Raw genomic sequence first — 18,945 nt, forward strand, 5'->3', positions numbered from 1 at the left:
TTGCTGGCAGCTCCACGGCCGCTGTCTGTCACCTTTCTTCGTTCATTTGTGTCCGCAGCTCCGGCTGCGGACCTCCCACAAATGAGGCTTCCCCACCTGTGGCCTTCTTGTGGCCAGCCTGGGCCTTGGCTCCACAGCCTCCTGGGGTTGTCTGCCCGCGTCCTGGCTCTCCTGCAGGATCCATCAAGGCTACCTCCTTGCACAAAGGATTCCCTGCTGGTCTCTTTGCTGCTGCTCTTCTTCCTTTGTATACACCTCCAACAGTTTGACAGGTTTCAGGTGCGATTCCCAAATTGCAATTGCCTGGTGACAATTAGTGGAGTAGTTGAGACATGCCTGACCTTTACAATACTCTGTAGGCCTCTTCCTCATCTCAGTACTAGAGTGGTGAAATGGCGAACTAGTGTTCACTACTCCTAGTCACCTCTTCCTCGTCCCAGTATTCAGGGATTTCTGGGACTTGAAGTTCCAATTGAAAAACCTAGGGTTCTTTTTGAGTTTCTGCCTTATAATGATTTCTGGATTTAGGAATATCAGGATCTTAATTCTCGCTTCTCTCTTGGTTGGATTCTCCCCCATTTGATCACCTGCCACAGCACCAACCACACGGACTGGATCAGGAGGTGTCTGCCCAGCCCTGGCCGCATGAGAGGAGCGCTCAACCAGGGATTTGGGAGAATCAAAGCGGATTCTTCACACCGTCAGCTCTAATAGTACCTGGGTGTCCTCTGCATAATTTGCATATTGGACACCCAGGCTATGAAGGAGGTCAAGTAGCGGCCCAATGTAAATATTGAATAGGGAGGGGGACAGGCATGAGCCCTGTGGCACTCCGCATGTGGTTGTTATAGAGGAGGACTGGGCGTTTTCAACAGCTACTCTTGAAGTCCTAGGACCCAGAAATGGCAATCGATTGAGTGGCCTTCTCTGAGCAGTTGATGATACTATTCAATTTCTCTTGAAGCAGTTTATGATCAATGAGATAGAACGCTGCATAGAGGTCTAACAGCATCAGTAGTGCTGGGTGACCTTTTTCCATGATGCCTTTGATGTTAGATTTGAGGTCTAAGAGTGCAGTCTCTGTCCCGTGTTGGGATCGAAATCTGGATTGCTAAGAGCCCAGGATTTTATTGTCCTCTATAAATATTTGCAGCTGCAAGTACGCCACTCTGTCAATAATTTTAAGGAGATATGCAACACTTGTTATGGGCTGTTAGTTCTTTGCCAATGCTGGATCCAACATGTTCTTTTTCAATAGTGGGGTTATACATGCCTCCTTCAATGATGAGGGCACAATGCCATCCCTAAAGGACATATTGATCATCCTGGTGATCCATGGAATTAAGACATATAGGGAGTTGTTAAAGATGTTAGTGGGGCAGGGGTGCCCCAGGAATGAAGTGGGTTTGAGGTTCATAACCATGTCATGGATTTCAACTTCTGGACAGGTTTGAAATTCAAACCTAGGTAACAAGGAAATAGAGTTAACCAAAGTAGGAATGTTCTAACTTGTATGGCTCTCATTAGATTTTAGACAAGGCTGTTGGTTGGCAATGGTCTGCTGATGTCCAGTGGTTTTGTTTCATAAAACTTGTTCTGTATCGTCTGACACCAAATAGAGTCTTTGGTGATCGGTGGAAATGGAGAGGTGTTACTCTAATTCTTTGAGAATTTCTTACTAGTGGATTTAATCTATGTGATGTAGGACATTCAATTGCTATCCCTCGTAGCAGTCCAATGGAAGGTGATCTCTTCAAGAACTTTGAATAACATAACATAGGGACTCCTGGTAGTTTTTGTCACTTATCTAGAGTCGTCACTCTACCTAACTACTCGATTTCTCTGCTGCCTTCAATACAGTGGGCCACGGACCACTGCTTCAGACATTCTTCAGTGGTACATCCCACTAAGATGACCTTACAAGGGTTCACTTCTTATCAATAAGATTAAATACAGCAGGGCCACATTTGAGCAAGTTTCTCCTCTACTCCACTGCAGAACATACAAGTGGTGTTACGCAGAAATACCCTGTACATCTGTTTAACATAATAGAGCATCATCAGTTGATATTTAATACTAGGCATATCACATCAGATCTACTCTATAGCTATTGGGGATACATTCAAAGACTTACAACTTGGGCTTTTCGCCATACGAGGAGGGATGGATATATTTTTTCTGCAGCCTGTTAGTTTAAAAACTGAAAACATGCTTTTCAATGCCATAAATAAGAACCACCCTCAGAAGTTGGACATGTCTCCTCTGTTCGGGACTGAGCTACCTTTAAAATCTGAATTTCATTTTCAATGAGAACTGAGCATTTATGCTACATCTAAAGGATAATACCAGGTTGTAACAACCTTTGGTCTAAGTGAATAAGCCTAAGCAGTGGCATTATATCAACTGGACTGTTCCACCCAATGAGGGTAGAATGTTCTGCTAAAACAGGGAAAGATAAACTAGGAGCGTTGAGACAAAATGGGCCTAACACTTGTACCAGCCATTGGTATCCGAGGGAGGGGGCCAGCAAAAAACAAAGCCAGGAACGCAGGCTGTATCCAGCAGTATATGCACGTGTTCTATGCCTTCCTCGTACACATCGATTGCAGGACTTCATTTATTTCTCAGCCTGTGCCCTGCACCCTGAGCCCTGAATTCCCCAATTTACCTGGCCCCTAAATGCCTACATCCCTTATACTCACCACACACCCAAACCCCTCAATTAATGTTTGCAGTCTCTACCTGATGCTTTTCAGTTGCATCACGCCAGACAGACTTTAGCCCATGGAAAGAGAGAAGTATCCATGTCCCTTAACCGTCCATAGCCTGCATCTTAGTATGTAGTTTTCAGAATTGGTGCATGCTGCATGTGCACAGTAAAGTTTTATTTAGAAACAAACACTATTTGCACTCTGGTTGTTGGCCCGGGTGCTAATAGCATTAAGCACTTCCTTTGGGGGTCGGCGTGAATGCTAACAGCCCTGGGCCCTTGCCGAGCATCCCGGCCTGTCCTCAAACACAGGGCTTCATACTACATTAGCACCTAGGGTGGAACATTGGAATCCTGACAGCTAATCAGGATCCAGGGTTTCTGGGAAATATACTTGCCTGGGTAGCCATGGATCCTGACGCATGCCAGGATTCCAAAGTTCTACCTATCACCTAGCACTCCACGCTCTGTGCTTCCACGCTCCCCTCTCCCATAATTACCTTTTGGTGGTAGCGGTGCAGCCTGTCATCTCCGGCCACTCCTTTCTCACTTCACACTCCCAGGACATCCACCCTTATCCTTGCTCCCAAACGGCTCCACATCCATGTTGTAGAAATGAAGAAAAGCCTTCACTTCCTCATCAGTGGAGGAAAGGAAGTCCCTTTTTTCATTTCAATGTACTGGAGGAGGAATCGTGGGGTAGCAAGGATAAAGGCGGGTGTTCATTGGCTCCCCCACGTCTGCCTTTCACCTAGGCTCTGGGCGTCGGTGGCGTCACAGCCTACACCAGTTGGGCAATACAGCCTCTTATGTAAACCTCAGCCCCCCTCATGAGCCCTTGCTTTGATTGTGCCCCATAAGTTGAGCTTACGCGCACATAAGAGGCTGTATTGCCCGCAAGCGGAGACAGTAATGTTTAAATATTACCCTCCCACACTGCATTGTCTGCAATGTAACTGCACACATTCAAATAAGACCATAAAGCCTCTGGACAACTCAGTGATTGGACAGCACGTCACCAAACTTACAATGTTGAGAATGGTGTGAAGTAACTGGGGACCTACCTGCAAAGGAAGACTGGGAAACTGCGGAAGCCAGGGAAAGCCAAACGCACTGTGAGGTGACCCATAGTGGTGGTAAATGGGGCATCACCATAGCTCTCCCAGCCCTCCTAATACTTGTAGGACACCAATATCATATATGCCGGGTCAAGACTCCCAGACACACACACACAGACACACATACCACCACCTACACAGACAATTTGTCCTTATAGTTTTGCAAAAACCCTGCTTGGACAGGGTCTTTGGAGTGGATTCCGGCCAACACGCTTCAATGGCCAATGGATGAAAGCGGCTCACATACAAAATATTTCCTGTGTCCCTTGTTTAATGCCCAGCAAGACATTCTGAACAGCCACTGTGAGATTAGGAGACCGAAATACATCCAGGAAGGTTTTTTTCAAACTCTGCAAAGTTCTCTAGCATAGCGTTCCCGGCAGAAACATAAGGAGAGGCCCAGGCTAAAGCATTTACAGTAAGGCTGCTTAAGATGTAACCTATCCTTAGCCTTATCGCCTGCATAATGTACATAAATTATATCTTACAATGACTGCAGAATTCAATGAGTGAACGTGGGTCTCCATCATATTTCACTGCTCCTACATGAGCCAGGACTTTTTCTAACATGGGGGCAGTGGCTTGATGCGCCACAGCGTATTTCAAAGCCTGTTTTTTCTTTTTTAACGTAGCAACCTCAACAGGCAGGGCTCCTAACTCATCGCACAATTCCTGCATGGCTTCCATGGCTAACGGAAGGTCAGGAGTAAGGCATCTCAATCTATCATGCACTTCAGCATGCTGGCGCTTGATACCAGAGATACAGTCGTGACGGGAAAGACGCTGCGCCAGGATGGTGTACTAATGGCAGGATACACAGGCAGTGATGATTAAGTAGCTCAGAAAGGCTGCTCCGGTCTCGCATCCACAAAGGACATGCACAGAGAGTCCCATATTAGTCTCCCTGCACCACGAACAAGGCCCCAGGCAGGGAAAGTGGTGCTAGGACAGTGCAAGGCATCGAACCTGGGGCACCAGAAAAGTATAAGCGGATGATAAGGCACAAGGAAGGCCAAAAGAGGCTGCAATCAAGGTAAAGAGAGAACCAACCAAGCCAAGCAAGGCAACAAGAAGACACAAGGCAACCAGGGATCATGCAGAGCTACATGGCCGAGACAGAGAAAAATAGAGTGGGAAAGGAGCGAAGTACAACAGAGATATTGCCCTAATATGGTGTAGGTTGCTAGACGACGGTAAACAGGTACATACTGCACATATGCAGAGGCCTGGGAAAGACAATGGCGGTGCCCAGTAATGCAGTCTAGCATTGGGAAGGGAGTGGGGACCACCCTCCACAGATCTTCTTGCTGCTGAGGCATCGGCACCACTGTGGATACAGCTGCCAGGCCCCCCGAGCAGGTAAGAAGTACCCTTGCCCGAGGGCGCCGGTAAGAGTGGCCGGCCGAGGCCGGTGACAAACACTCTCTGAGCTCCTTACTTTCTGGCTGTCTGAACTTGAAAGCCGTCAGCCGGAGGGACTTTGGTAGGAAGCGGGGGGTGGAGGGAGCTTTTATAGTTTTGCATGCTATTACCCTACTGTCGAGAGGGCTATCTGTTTCGTTATTGCACAAGGTGTCCAACCCCTATGTGGATACATAAAACTGTATGAAAGCTTGAACCTTTGACATCTCATCGTTATTTTCCAGTCTTTGGAACAACAGCTAGCTTTGGTAGCCGGTGCTGTCATAAACTCCACGGTGGACTACGCTAATACACTTTATGCTGGGATTCCTTTGGGGCTAATGACTAGACTGCTAAGAATCCAGAAACCACTGTCCATTTAGTCTGATTTATCCAAAAAAGACCATGACTCAAAAGTTAGGAAATCTCAGAATTGGGTTAATGGGACTAACCGATCCAATTTAAGCCAGGTCTGTTTTGCGTATAAGGGCCAGAACGACTTGGCTTCAAAGCGTTCTTGCTAACAAATTACCCAGGTGTATCCCAGGCTCCTTAGAAAACCCTTCCTTTTAACTGGGCAGCATTATGTACCTGAGTAGACAGCAATACATGACAGTACACCAGGAGAGGAGCACAATATGCTTTTATTTAATATTCTTCAAAATAGCTCAGATAGTCTGACCTTAACTCAAAATGGTCCTGGAATTGCAGACAAACTCCTTTACTTTTACCACTGCTCAATCCCACAGAATTACTATGGGTGTATGAGGGGAGTAGGGGGCAGTGGTAATCCCCAATCATTGTTGGAGTCCATTTGATCCCATAGGGACTTCATCAGATTTGCTGCGAGCGTTAATTCGGATTTGGTAATTATGATGATTTTTGTGAGGAACAATCCAAAAATGAAGGGTTCCCGGATCCTTCTTTTCTGTGGTTTGCGCTTCATTTGGACTGCTCCTATAGACCTAATTAGGTTTATAATAACAACGGATGATGCAAGGCACGTTTCTCATTACGACTCAGGCATAACAATAGGGCCAGTTCATCTCTAATTACCCCAGGGAACCTGAGAAGGACCTTGTCACCTCCTTTGCAGAGGGCCCCCAACCTTGACCCTTCTCAGCACCTCTACTCCTGTTCTATTCCTGTCCCACTTTGCTTTTCCACACCTTCTAGCACTGTGAGTCCCCACCCCCTTCAGTCTGGGAATCCCTGCTTACCCAACTGGTCTCCTGAATCCATGCTGTGCTTTCTGTTTATTCACTCCTCCTGTTCTTCCACAACCCCCTCCTTAACTTTATCCAATATTTTCTCCTGATGTTCACCAATGACAGCCTTGGGTCATATAGCCCTGCTCCTTGGCCAGACTTCCTGTGAGGACCTGCACCTGTGCTGGAACATTGGTTGTTAGGGAGACTTCTCTGTTAAGGCTAATTTCCCAAACCTAGTGAGTCCCCCAGCAGCTTTGCTGGATTTTTGGGGTTTATTTTGTTTCTCCTGCTAAGAGTGAGACTCTTTTTCTCCCACTCTTAGACATGATTTGAAATATCCTTTGACTTTGTGATGTGTTTTATGGGCTATGGGGTCTTTTACTCCATAGGGTTTCATGTGGTTTTTGGTAAGTGTGTTGCACATCACCCTCAGTGCAGTAACACAGGGGTGTCATAGTGACCCCCAAACATAGACTCCATACCCTGGGACTGACTACTGTCTTCGAAGGCATGTAAAGTCACCATTGACTTTACTAATCTTAAATTGGGAACAGAACCAGTACAAACCATCATATTGTGGAAGTACTGGTAAGGGTAATTAGATTGCCCCTGGGTCTGTTTTTCGAGGGGGCACTGTGCAGTCCCCCTCGTCGAGTTTCTGGCTGGTGGCAGTGGTTACCATGCAAAATATTCCTTAAGAATATTTACTATGGGAATTTCCCATTCATTTTAAACGCACCACTTTTTGATGCAATGTTAAAGATACCGCCGGGTTATTTATTTAATATTTATTCCCCGGTTGGGTCTTTTCGCCAGGACTCGGTTTTAAAATGGCATTTGTGTTCGCCTCTGTAACTCCAACCCAAGTCGAGCCCTTTGTTCCACTTTTTGGCGGGCTTCTACACAGAAGCCTCCAAAAGTGGTGCCACTCTGTCTGGGTATACAGGATGTGTGGGAGGGGGGTTTAGGCACCCTGAACTGAGTTGCCTCGGCAACTCAAGTCGCACTCTTGTGTGATTGGCCCAGTGGTGAGCCGCCCGGCTCACCACTTAGCATGTTTGAGTGACAGCTAGGACTGACAAATGGGGGTTTTCTGCATAAAAGCAGGGCTTTGGGGACTGGGACTTCAGACGTCGCCACAGGACCAAAGAATCCGAAGAGGGAGAAGCTGAGCCGACCTGCAACGACGACACCACCGGTGGAGCCCTGCTGAACCGACTCACCACTTCTTCCAACGACAGAGGAGATCTTCATCCCGATGAGTCTTCTTCCTTTGACTGGTGGGGATAACCAGTTTGCCCGCCTTTTCGCCTTCCTGGATCATCTCGTGGCCGCCTTGCCTGTGCCAAGCACCCCGGCAACCGGGATACCACATTTTACCACTACCGCAAATAAAAGGGTAGTACCTTTTAACCGGAGAACTCCGCGGCTGGTTTCTTCCCTGGCAGTGCAACAACCTTCAGCTTTCCTCCACGTCGGAATCTTCTCTTCCTCTGGACGATGCCGTGACTTGCATCCACTGCCAGGAACAACTGCCCCCGCTGGAGGATTCTCTCCACTTTCAAGGTACCGTGTCCGCCTGGCCTCCCTCGCAACGGTCTGTGTGGGGTGTCTCGAAAATCCTCATCTTACCACTTGGGTTGGCCCTAGGCTGGCTAACAACTTTTCTGAGCTGAACTAATTCCTTTTTGAACTCCCTGCAAGACTTTTCAAGCCTTTTAAACTGTGTGATCTTGGGCGCATTGGTGTCCTACTCTCGCCAAGAGAGAGCCTGGCCTCTGAACCTTTTACTCACAAGTAGACTTTGACTTTCCTGCCTTGCTGGGTGCTTCTAAAGTATTCTGTTGTGTGCTTTTCCGAATGTCTGCCTTTTCCCTCACTTTTTCTTAACTTATTGGAGTGCCATCTTTAGTTAAGCGCTCACCTCTGTCTGGAAATAAGTGGTGTTAACTAAGACTTGTCTAATAAGGAATAAGGGATGTATATATATTAATAGTGACTGTGTTTTTGAACTTGCTTACAATAATAGTGCTGGAGAGTTTCTAAGTGTGTCTTTTTAATAAATAATTATATACTTTGATACCAAAGCTCTGGTCAGTGTTTGCTTGTGCTACTGAATTTTGGTACCTATCTTGTATACTCTATATACTGTCTAACTCTTCTTGAGAGAAGTCTGGCTGCTCAGCCACAGCTACCAGGTAAATCTGGGTGGTACAGACTGCTACCAATTGGGTTTACTGCCAACACCTGTAGTCTTAAGCCTTTTGCAGTGGTCCCTAAGGGAACTGCACAGGTTTCTGCCTAACATTGTTGAAGGATTGTGATTGGCTTATTGATTGACTGGGAGGGTGCAATAAGTCTTTAATTGGATGAGCCACCATTTTGTGGCATTTTGTATGGTCTGCAGAGTGCTGCGAAAACTGTGGTATGTCGTTTTACTGAGGCGGTTGTTAGGCGAAACCTGTGCAGTTCCCTCGGACCACTGCAAAAGATTTAGGACTAAAGGTGTTTGGCAGTAAACCCAGTTGGTAGCAGCCTGTACCACACAGATTCACTTGGTAGCTTTGGATGAGCAGTCAGACATCCCTCAAGAAGAGTTAAGCAGTATGTGGAGTATACAATATAGGGCAATTCTTCACAGTAAGACAAGCAAACACGCAACGAGGCTCAGTGTAAAGATTTAAGGTATTTATTTATAGCGAAACATCTATCGAAAACACTCTGGCACTATCATGGCAAACAAATCAAATACAATTACTCTACGAAGAAGAAACGATCAATCCCCCTAACAATATTTCGACAAGTCTAGGTTCTACCGGCACCACTTATTTACAGACAGAGGTGTATGCCTCAACCTAGATGACACTCTAATATTAGTTAGGACGGGAGAGAAAAATAAGCAGGTTATGAATTCAACACAGTTCAATACTTCACGGGAAAAATGCAAGGTAAGAAGGCAAGAACCACAATAGATCATAAAGTTCAGAGGCCAGGTCCACTCGGAGAGAGGCAAGGCGATTTTTCCCAAAAAGTCTCTAGTGGATATGCATTCGAGTCTTTGTAGCAAATTGGTATCGGCAGATTGAACTAGTTCAGAACAATACGTGAGAAAGCTTGGAGGCGACCCAACGGAAAGGAGAGGATTAAGACACCTCACTCGAACCGATCGAAAGGGAAGCCAGGCAGACACAGTACCTTGTTTGTGGAGAGGCAGCCCCGGCGGGGGCAGTTGTTCCTGGTGGTGGATGCACATCGGGTCTTTGCCAAGAGTAGAGATGATCTTGTCGTCGAAGAAAAGTGAAGTCTGGTGCACCACCAGGGAAGAGACCAGCCGCGAAGTGCTCCGTCACAAGGCACCACCTTTTGGTCGCGGTACAGGGGTAGTGGCTATCCGGTTGCCGAGGTGCTCTGCACGGGCAATTCGACCACTGCGTCCTGAGGCAAATAAAAAGCAAAGGGGACTGGTTGTTCCCACCAGTCAGGGGAAGAGACTCTCCGGCAGGGAGATCTCCTCTGTCGTCGGGAAGTGTTGAGTCGGTTCCGCAGGGCTCCATCGGAGGTGTCGTCGTGCAGGTCGGCTCAGCGTTACCCTCGTCGGATTCTTAGGTCCTGTGGCGACTTCTGAAGATCCAGTCCCAAAAGCCCTGCTTTTATGCAGAAAACCCCCATTCATTCAGCCTAGCTGTCAATCAACACATGCTACGTGGTGAGCGGGGAGTCTCACCACTTGGGCCAATCACTCCAGAGTGCGACCGCAGTTGGCAAGGCAACTCCGTCCAGGGTGCCTAAACCCCCTCCCACACACCTGTGGTAACCCAGACAGAATGGCACCACTTTGGAGGGTCTCTGTACAGAGCCCGCCAAAAGTGGAACAAAGGGCTCGACCTTTGGTTTAGGAGTCACAGAGACGAACACAGACGCCATTTTACAAACCGAGTTCTGGCAGAAAATACCATCCGATAAACTTATTTAAGATAAGTAGACCGGTGGTACGTTAGAGATTAACGAGAAAAAGTATCAATCTCCAACAATGGGACGAATCCCATAGGGTTATGTTCGGGGTCGAACATAACAAGTAGTTTCCACTGCCACCAGCCAAAACTCGACGAGGGGGGACGGGACAGTGCCCCCTCGAATAACAGATCCAGGAGTAATCGAATTACCCCTACTAGTACATCCACAATAAGATGGTTTGTACTAGTTCTGTTAGTAAATTTAGGTCCAGTAAAGCCAATGGTGACTTTACATGCCCGGGGAGACAGTAGTCAGTCCCCGGGTATGGAGTCTATGGTGGGGGTCCGCTAGGACGCCCCAGTGCTACGGCACGTAGGGTGCGGTGTAACACACATTGAAAAACATATGAGACCCTATGGAGTAAAAGACCCCATAGCCCATCGAACACATTGACATTCAAAGGAATTACACACACACATGTCCAAGAGTGGGAGAAAAAGAGTCTCACTCTTGGCATGAAGGAAAAAAACAAACTCCAGTAATCCAGCAAAGCTGCTGGGGGACTCACTAGTTTAGGAAATTCAGCCTAAACAGAGAATTCTCCCTAACAGCGGTGAAAAGAAAATGCTAGTAAGCACAGAGGAAGTGGTTTAGCATCTCTCTCTTTGCCTAGGATCATTCTGCTCTCAAAGAGAGAGAGAGAGAGAGAGAGAGAGAGAGAGAGAGAGAGAGAGAGAGAGAGAGAGAGAGAGAGAGAGAGAGAGAGAGAGAGAGAGAGAGAGAGAGAGAGAGAGAGAGAGAGAGAGGGAGTAGTGGCATGGAATGTCTGAACAGTCTGTGATTTTAAGTAAACTCACTCAGCAAGCTGAGTGGAATATTTATCTCTACAGAGGCACATGAGTGAGGTTGCACATTAATGTGTGAAGGGCTTCTGTTATCTAATCAGGCTCTGGTGTGGGACAGCGATTTCTCGCACAGCGTGTACTAAATGCTTCTGTGACCAATGAGAGTGCTGATCTCTTAAAAAAGGGATAATGTTCCTAGTATGGAGCTGCATGAAAATGAGGCAACATTTGGCCCTACGGTTCTAGGACTGTTGGCTATATGTGGGAGGCTGACATCTCTTGAGCCAAAGTAAGCCTACAATGGTCCTTAAAGGGCAGCATCATCACAGCTCTTTCTGTAATGGTCTCCTGTCCCATTATCAGGCCAAGCAAGGGGATACTCCCATCTCCACCTGGGGCACATCCTCTGCTACCCTGGGAAGTTAACTGCCCCCCCCTTAGTCATCCCACTAGAAGTCCCCAGAAGCAGGGAGGGACCTTAACCACAGCAGTTAAATGGCCAGTACCTAGACACCTCTCCGGGGAACAGGAAGCAATATAAATATGATTATTCATTTCATCAATCAATGCAAAGGAAGTGAACGTTGGGTCAGCTCGAGATCAGCCTGCTAACCACCCCCCTCCACAAACCCGCCCCCCCGTCCGCGCCCTGGGTCAGTTTAGCATCTTGGGGCTCTGGTTTCTGTTACTGAATTGGGCTAAATTCCATGTGCCTTTGCTTCCGGTTTGCCCTTGCTCAATTCATTTCTTGTTTTTTCTCTTCTCATCTTTTCTTCCATGTGTATGGTAAATCGAATATTCCACCCGACTTCCTATTGCCAGATACAGACACAGAGCACCAACCATTAAGCAGCATTAAAGTCCAATATGATTAGCTCCACATTTCACTGAGCTCAGTGCTAGATCTTATTCAGGTAGGTAGCAGTGTGCTCAACCAATTCAATATTACTTTATGGAAGTCTATGTGCCTCACTTCAAATTATTGAATTAAAAATACAATTTTAAGATATTCTTTTCTAATTCGTTCATTAAACCAGTTATGTAAAAAACCACTGAAGTCACTACCTTTTTTTCATCCAATCAGGAGTTTTAATTTATAATATGCCAGAATTTCTTCTTACAAAAGATGAACAAGTTACTTACCGCTGGTAACGTTATTTCGTCTGGATGTTGCTCCCAAGTATTCATCATCTTAGATATTCGATATCCAGCTACAGCTGCTTCGGAAACATTTTTCTTTCGGCTGTGGCCACTGTGTGTTGATGCAGTTGACTCGATGTCCCTCTAGGGCCTGTGTCTCGAGGATGATGTCATTGAAGGCATATATAGCATGTGCAGCGCCCGTTGGCTTCAGTTCTGTTTTTTCTTACAGTAGAAACTACTCACATAACCACGGGTTTGACCACACTAAACTTTGAAGGAGCGAAAGCTGTAATACTGTGTGGTAGGCTGGGAGGGCGATGAGGAATGCGTGGGAGGAACATCCAGTCAAAAGAACGTTACAGGGGTAAGTATCTTGTTTTTCTAATGGATTGTGTCCTCCCACGTATTCCTCATCTTTGATAGACTCCCAAAGCAGTGTTTGATTTGGTGATTTGGTGGAGGAAGTAAGAATTTAGTTTTCAATGGTTTTCATGAACCAAATGGAGGACAGCTTTTCCAAAGCTTCCATCCTGACCAAGGGAAGACTCAAGGCAGTAATACTTTGTGAACGTGTGAATTGTAGACCACATACCTGCCTCACAAATATTTTTGATCGCTACACCCCTTTGCAGGACTGTAGAGTTAGCCATGCCCATGGTGGAATGGGACCTACTCCTTCCAGAGGATCCTTGCCCACTAGTCTGTAGCATTCCGAAATTGCCGGAATGATCCACCTGGATAAGGTCTGTTTCGTCACAGCCTAAACCAGTTTGTGACCAGTATAGCCTATAAAAAGCTGATTGTCACTACAAAGTTTGGATAGCCTAGATATGTGAAAGCTCAGAGCTCTGCATGGATCCAATCTATGTAACCTCTCCTCCTCCTTACCTGGATGAAGTGGAGGATAGAATGTGGGCAATACACCTTTCTGCCCTACATTAAAATCAGAAATTATTTTGGGTGCAAATGAAGGCTTAACCCTCAGAACAACCCTATCCTTCTGGAAGATAGTAAAGGGTGGCTTGGATGAAAGTGGATGCAATTCACTCACTCAACGGGCTGAGGTTAATGTTACCAAGAAAATGGTTTTAAATGTTAACAACCTTAACAGACATGAATGTAAATGTTCAAAGGGTGCACACATTAGAAATTCTAGTACCAGATTAAGGTCACAAACTGGCACCAGGAAAGGAGTTGGGGGGCACATTGGTGAGTGCTTTTAGAAAGTGTGTCACCAGTGGGATTTTGAAATATGAAAAATTTACTGACAAGCACTTAAATATGGATAGCGCCGCCAAACAGCCCTTAATAGTTACAACCTGGAGCCCCAGATTGGCTAAGGATAGTAGAAAAGATAACACTTCCGGTGTTTTGCATAGAAAAGGGTCTACAATATTGTCTTTTCACCAACTGCAAAACCTGTTCCAACGTCAACGGTACAAGCACTTTGTTGCTGGCCTTCTGGCTGAAAGCTAAATCTACATTACATCATCCGGGAGGTCCCAATCATTGTATGTCAGCCTTTCAGAAACCATGTGTGAAGGCAGAGTATCCTGACCTCTGGATGGAGAACCTGACCCTCCTCTCACGAGATAAGGTCCTCTCTTAGTGGAAAACATATTGGAAGGCAGATGGACATGTCCAGAAGGTCCGGGTACCACGTCCGCCTGACACAATCTGAGGCAATTAGGCTCATGTGTTTCCCGAATTTTGTCAACCTCTTGATCACGTGAGGAATGACGCATACAGGAGTGGAAAATCCAGTCCACTATGAATGCGTCCCCTATAGCTCCACTTGGAGGATATTTCCTGGAGCAGTACAGTTCGCTCTTCCGGTTGACACTGGTTGCAAACAGATCCTTGAGGCACATGAAAGTAAGCATCCTAAAAGTCCAATGACACCATCCAGTCCTGGAGTTGGAGGGCCTGAAGGATCTGAGAAAGAGTGACCATCTTGAATGTGTCCTTCCTGAGGAACTTGTTCAAGTATCTCAAGTCTAAGATGGGTCCCAGTCTTCTGTCATTCTTGGGTATTAGGAAATATGGAGAGTACTATCCCTTGTTCCTCTCCGCTATAGGCAGCGGTTCTATAGCGTCTTTCTCTAGCAGGATCAAAAATTCCTGCATAAGGAATGGATTTGTAATCCTCAAACAGTCGCTCCCTGGTGGATGGCTCTGAGGTTTTTGAATGAAAGGAAGGCAGTAACCGTGGGCTTTGGTTTCCAACACCCAACCATCCGGAGTAATGTCTCGCCATTCTTTCAGATGCTAAGACAGTCTGGCCCCCACAGGTGTTTTGTGACTCAAGACCTCAGATAGGTTTTGAGGTGGCTGATGCAGTGGCTGTTTGTAAGGATGTCCTTGCTTTAGCGGGCTTAGCTTCACTGCCTCGTCCACCACAAGGGAATATTCTTTGGTCTCTTTGACCAACCATTCCTTTCGCTCTTCCAACTGAGGAGTAGTAGCGAAAAGATCTACCCCTCCAAGGCTGTCCACTGGGGCGACAAGGCTGAGGCTTCCTAATAGCAGCACCAAAGGATTTGGAATGCCGCTTTTAAGGTCTGCAACTTCTCAAGGCTCTCGTCTGCTTTGTTGTCAAAACGGTGAGACTCGTCAAAAGGCATGTTGAGAAGCCTGGATTGCACACCTGGTGCAAAACCCGACTTCCTGAACCACGTATATCTGCGTATTATGGTGCTAGTTGCCATGGCTCAATCCAGACCTGATTGAAGAGACTCTCACATGGCTTCCTTGTTGTCTCTAACAATAGCCAAGAACCCTTCTCTTTCGTCCTCGGGAATGTGCTCTGCCGCCATGGATATACAGCTCCATAGAATGAATGAGAATTTTGCAAGGGCACATATGGAGTTGGCTGACTTGAGAGCCATGCTGCCTGCAGAAAATACTTTTCTTACCCATCCATCTACTCTCTTGTCAGCCCTATCTGGAGGGATAGCTGGATAAACTGCCTGCTTAAGAGGTTGCAGTAGCTGCCTGTACCACCAAACTCTATGGAGTGGGGTGTTTAGACAGGTAGTCAGGGTCACTACTGGAAGAGCGGTATTTGTCAGATTCTTTTTTACTGCCGGATTATTCTCTGGCGGCTCCCAATTTGCTGCTACCCTTTTTTGGAGAGCAATATGAAATGATAAAATAGGATCCATTTGGGGACCCTTATCCAGGATGTCCGTCAGATCATCCTGTTCAAATGGGAGAGTAGGCCTGCTCCACCCAATATAGTCTACAGCTTTAGACATTAGTTGTCCATATGAAGCATCTGCATGCTCACCAGAGCCAATTGTGCCAAATTGAAGACCAAAAGCCGCATCATTGTCTGATGACTCATTTTTCTAATAAATTGAGGTGAGAGATTTGAAATAATCTTTCCTTGGCAAAGGAATATAGGTCTTGTATGGTATAGGCATCGAAGGCTTAATAAATTGTGAACTCGGTGCTCTAGGAGTCATCAAAACCTTTTTCGGCTTTGCTGGCACCATTGGTTTAGATGGCGCAGCTGGCATCGATGGTGCAGCCGATGTCGAGGGCTTAGCTGCCATCGAGGGTGCAGCTGGCGTCTATGGTTATGACCTCGACCTATTTGGACTTGCGTCGATGCCTCAACGGCTCTCGATGAAAACCTGGCCTTTGTCCCGGGCTCGAGGGCACGCAGGATTTGGCCCAAGCCCTTTCCTTATTCCCTTCTTTGGAGGGCGCAGTAGGAGCATGGCTGGCTGTGGGTTTTGTTTTTTAAATATTTTTAGCATTTCAGATCTAAATTCTTCCCATTCAGCAGGTTTGGAGCTATTCGTGGGACAAGAAACCCTCTATGTGGAGGCGTTCAACGACAATGGCGAAGAAGGCGACCTGTGGTGCCTCTTTTTCGACTTCTTAGACGATGAGGAGGAGTGCCGAGAGCCACTCTTTGATCTTGATCTTTTAACCTTCTTCCTTCGAGGCGTCACCTCTTGGCTTATCGAACAAAGGTTTCTTGGATGGGGTAGTCGATGGGGATTTTTTTTTTTTTTTTACCTACCGCCAATTTCCCCTTTCGCTCCTTCAGAGCCTTTCCGTGCATTGACTGGCACTTGGAGCAGGCCGAGGTCTTATGCTCCACCCCGTGACACCACAGACAAACTCAGTGTGGGTTGGTTAACGACATCTTAGAATCACAATCTCGACACTTCTTGAACCCGGTCTTCGGGGTAGTAGGTGTCAAGGAAGAAGAAGACATTATTGCGAAGAACAAAGGAAGTGCGCCGTAGTTTCTCAGGGCGACAGATTACACAGAAAAAGTGAACTGAAGCCAAAGGGCACATGCGAAAGCTATATATGCCTTCGATGACATCATCCTTGAGGTGGAGGCCCTTGAGGGACACCGGTTCGATTGCATCGACGCACAGCGTCCTTTGCTGAAATGTTCTTTTTAAGAAGCAGCTGAAGCTGGATATCAAATATCAAAGATGAGGAATATGTGGGTGGACACAATCCATTCGAAATGCATATTTCTTAATCAAAACATGCCAGAATGATTGAACAAAAACCAACATATTCCTATCCATCCCCACATTCCTGATCAAAGATTTTTAAAGTGTCCAGCTATATGGATCACTGTCTAGGATAAGACATGTCAGGTAAATGCTTGCAGGGCAGCTTTATTAATCAGTCAATTACCTTTTACCCTGTTTTTGCTCCTCCAACAGCATTTTCCGATTGACCATGCTGGTCATGTCTTTTCTAAACAGCGAGCTACATCTGTGCCCTCACCTTGTGAAGGAAAATCTACCCAAATTACCATAAATGCAACACTAGCCATTATATCTCACCCTCATAATACTGCTCCAATTTTGGACCACTATCATATCTTGCAATTTCTAGCTTGTGTTGCTATTTAAATGTCTTTATTTTGCAAATGTACGTTTACAAAATGTACTATCCTGAGGAGAACTTCCCTAAAATAAAACTATTTACGCTTCACATTCTGCATCAGCACGATTCTAAGATAGCATCTTAGATTTAGAATCATTGACATTTTTATCATATTTCTACCCATAAGAATACATTGCAAATAAAAAAATAGCTGTTAATGAGTCACTTAATTGAACCAAATTCCCATATGCTAAAGACACTTATACATACCACCACTCATGTTTAAGGTAGATCATGTGGAAACACTGCAAATATTAGAACTCAATTTGTTTCAGACACCAAGTGCTCCATACAATGTGCCATTTAAACATGTTACTTTACAAACCTGACTCCTCCCACCCATAACTAATGGGACGAATCACTAAGTGTCATCACTTCTCCCAAGTGGGGGACCCCCTTCTCATGAGGCTAAGGAGGCAGGGCTGCTACTCAATAGTCCCCCTACGGTAGGTTTAATGCGGCAGGACATCATGGGGAGCGACTCGCCTACTGGTGATAAGGGTGACCACCTGGGTGGTAAAGGGCACACCTACGAACGCAAACCAACCCAAAATCTCTACCACCCCTTCATACCTTCCCTCTGACTGCTACAACTATGTGCAATTGCAATATCGGGTTAGCTTCATCTACTGAGATGAAGAGATCATCCAAGTTGTAAAATGTAACATCATGGCAGTTCCATCAACTGAGATGAAGAAGATAGTTGGAAAAAAGCAAAGGTCAACCACAATGCAAGTACTAAGAAGAGGTGGCTCCAAGGAGCCATGATGAGTGACTCATGTAAAAAGAGAAGCTGTTCTAGTACTGCGGGGGAGTGGTCACCAAAACAACATAAAAACAGATCATGTACTCAGTGAGAGAGGAAAGCAACATGGGAGACAGTAACGCACGGGAGAATTAAAGGTGAAGTGGAGAATGCTCCAAGGAAGCCAAAAGAAGTCATCCGCTGGAGACGAGAAGCAGGCGGCAAGAATCTTTTGCCCTGTGGCGTGTAGCTGGTTGCAAATGGGGCTGGCAGTGACACGACCTGGAGAAGGTGGACTGCATGGTCCTACAACAGCGCCTACCCAACCGTCCCGACAAGTGTGAACGAAGAACCTACAGCAGGAGCCGCGGAGATTAGGAAGGCAGGCGCAGTGCTCCCAAATGAAGCAAGTCCCCAGGAGGAACCAGCAGAGCGTTCTGAAGCCAGCAGAGGTAACGGGTTTAACACCGAAACTGGTAGGGGCATAAAAGTTAATTGGAAAAAACTGAGTGAAAGTTAATTGAACTTCGTGATACAAGCAATCCTCCTCGTGGCAGAACTTGGCAGGAGAGTGAACCAATGGGCCTGGCGAAAAGGGGAGGAAAGAAAGGGTTTGGAACCCGCGCAAGATAGGGGTCTGGGATGCGAAGAGAAACCAAGCGAGCATAAGAGGGAATCGCCCTCAAGACAGTGGCAGAGATAATTCTGCTGGCTACCAGGGAAGGGTCTGGGACCCTGTCCATAATCACAAAGGGGAGGAAGAGTCCACTGGCCACCAGGGAAGGGGCTGGGACCCTGTCCACAAATGCAGTGGGGACGAAGAGCCCACTGGCTACCAGAGAAGGGTCTATGACCTTGTCCATCGCAATCAGTGGGGAAGAAGAAACAACTG

The 18,945-nt window shown here is 46.4% G+C and overlaps 1 protein-coding gene across 2 annotated transcripts in view; it reads right to left on the reverse strand.

The window, feature by feature from the left end:
• LRRIQ1 (leucine rich repeats and IQ motif containing 1) overlaps positions 1-18,945 on the reverse strand; it is a 2,234,608-nt gene that overhangs the window by 1,858,863 nt on the left and 356,800 nt on the right. The window lies entirely within an intron of this gene.

This window comes from Ambystoma mexicanum, chromosome 12, assembly GCF_040938575.1.
Source record: "Ambystoma mexicanum isolate Mex_15411 chromosome 12, UKY_AmexF1_1, whole genome shotgun sequence".
In the NCBI taxonomy this organism is placed as follows: Eukaryota; Metazoa; Chordata; class Amphibia; order Caudata; family Ambystomatidae; genus Ambystoma; species Ambystoma mexicanum.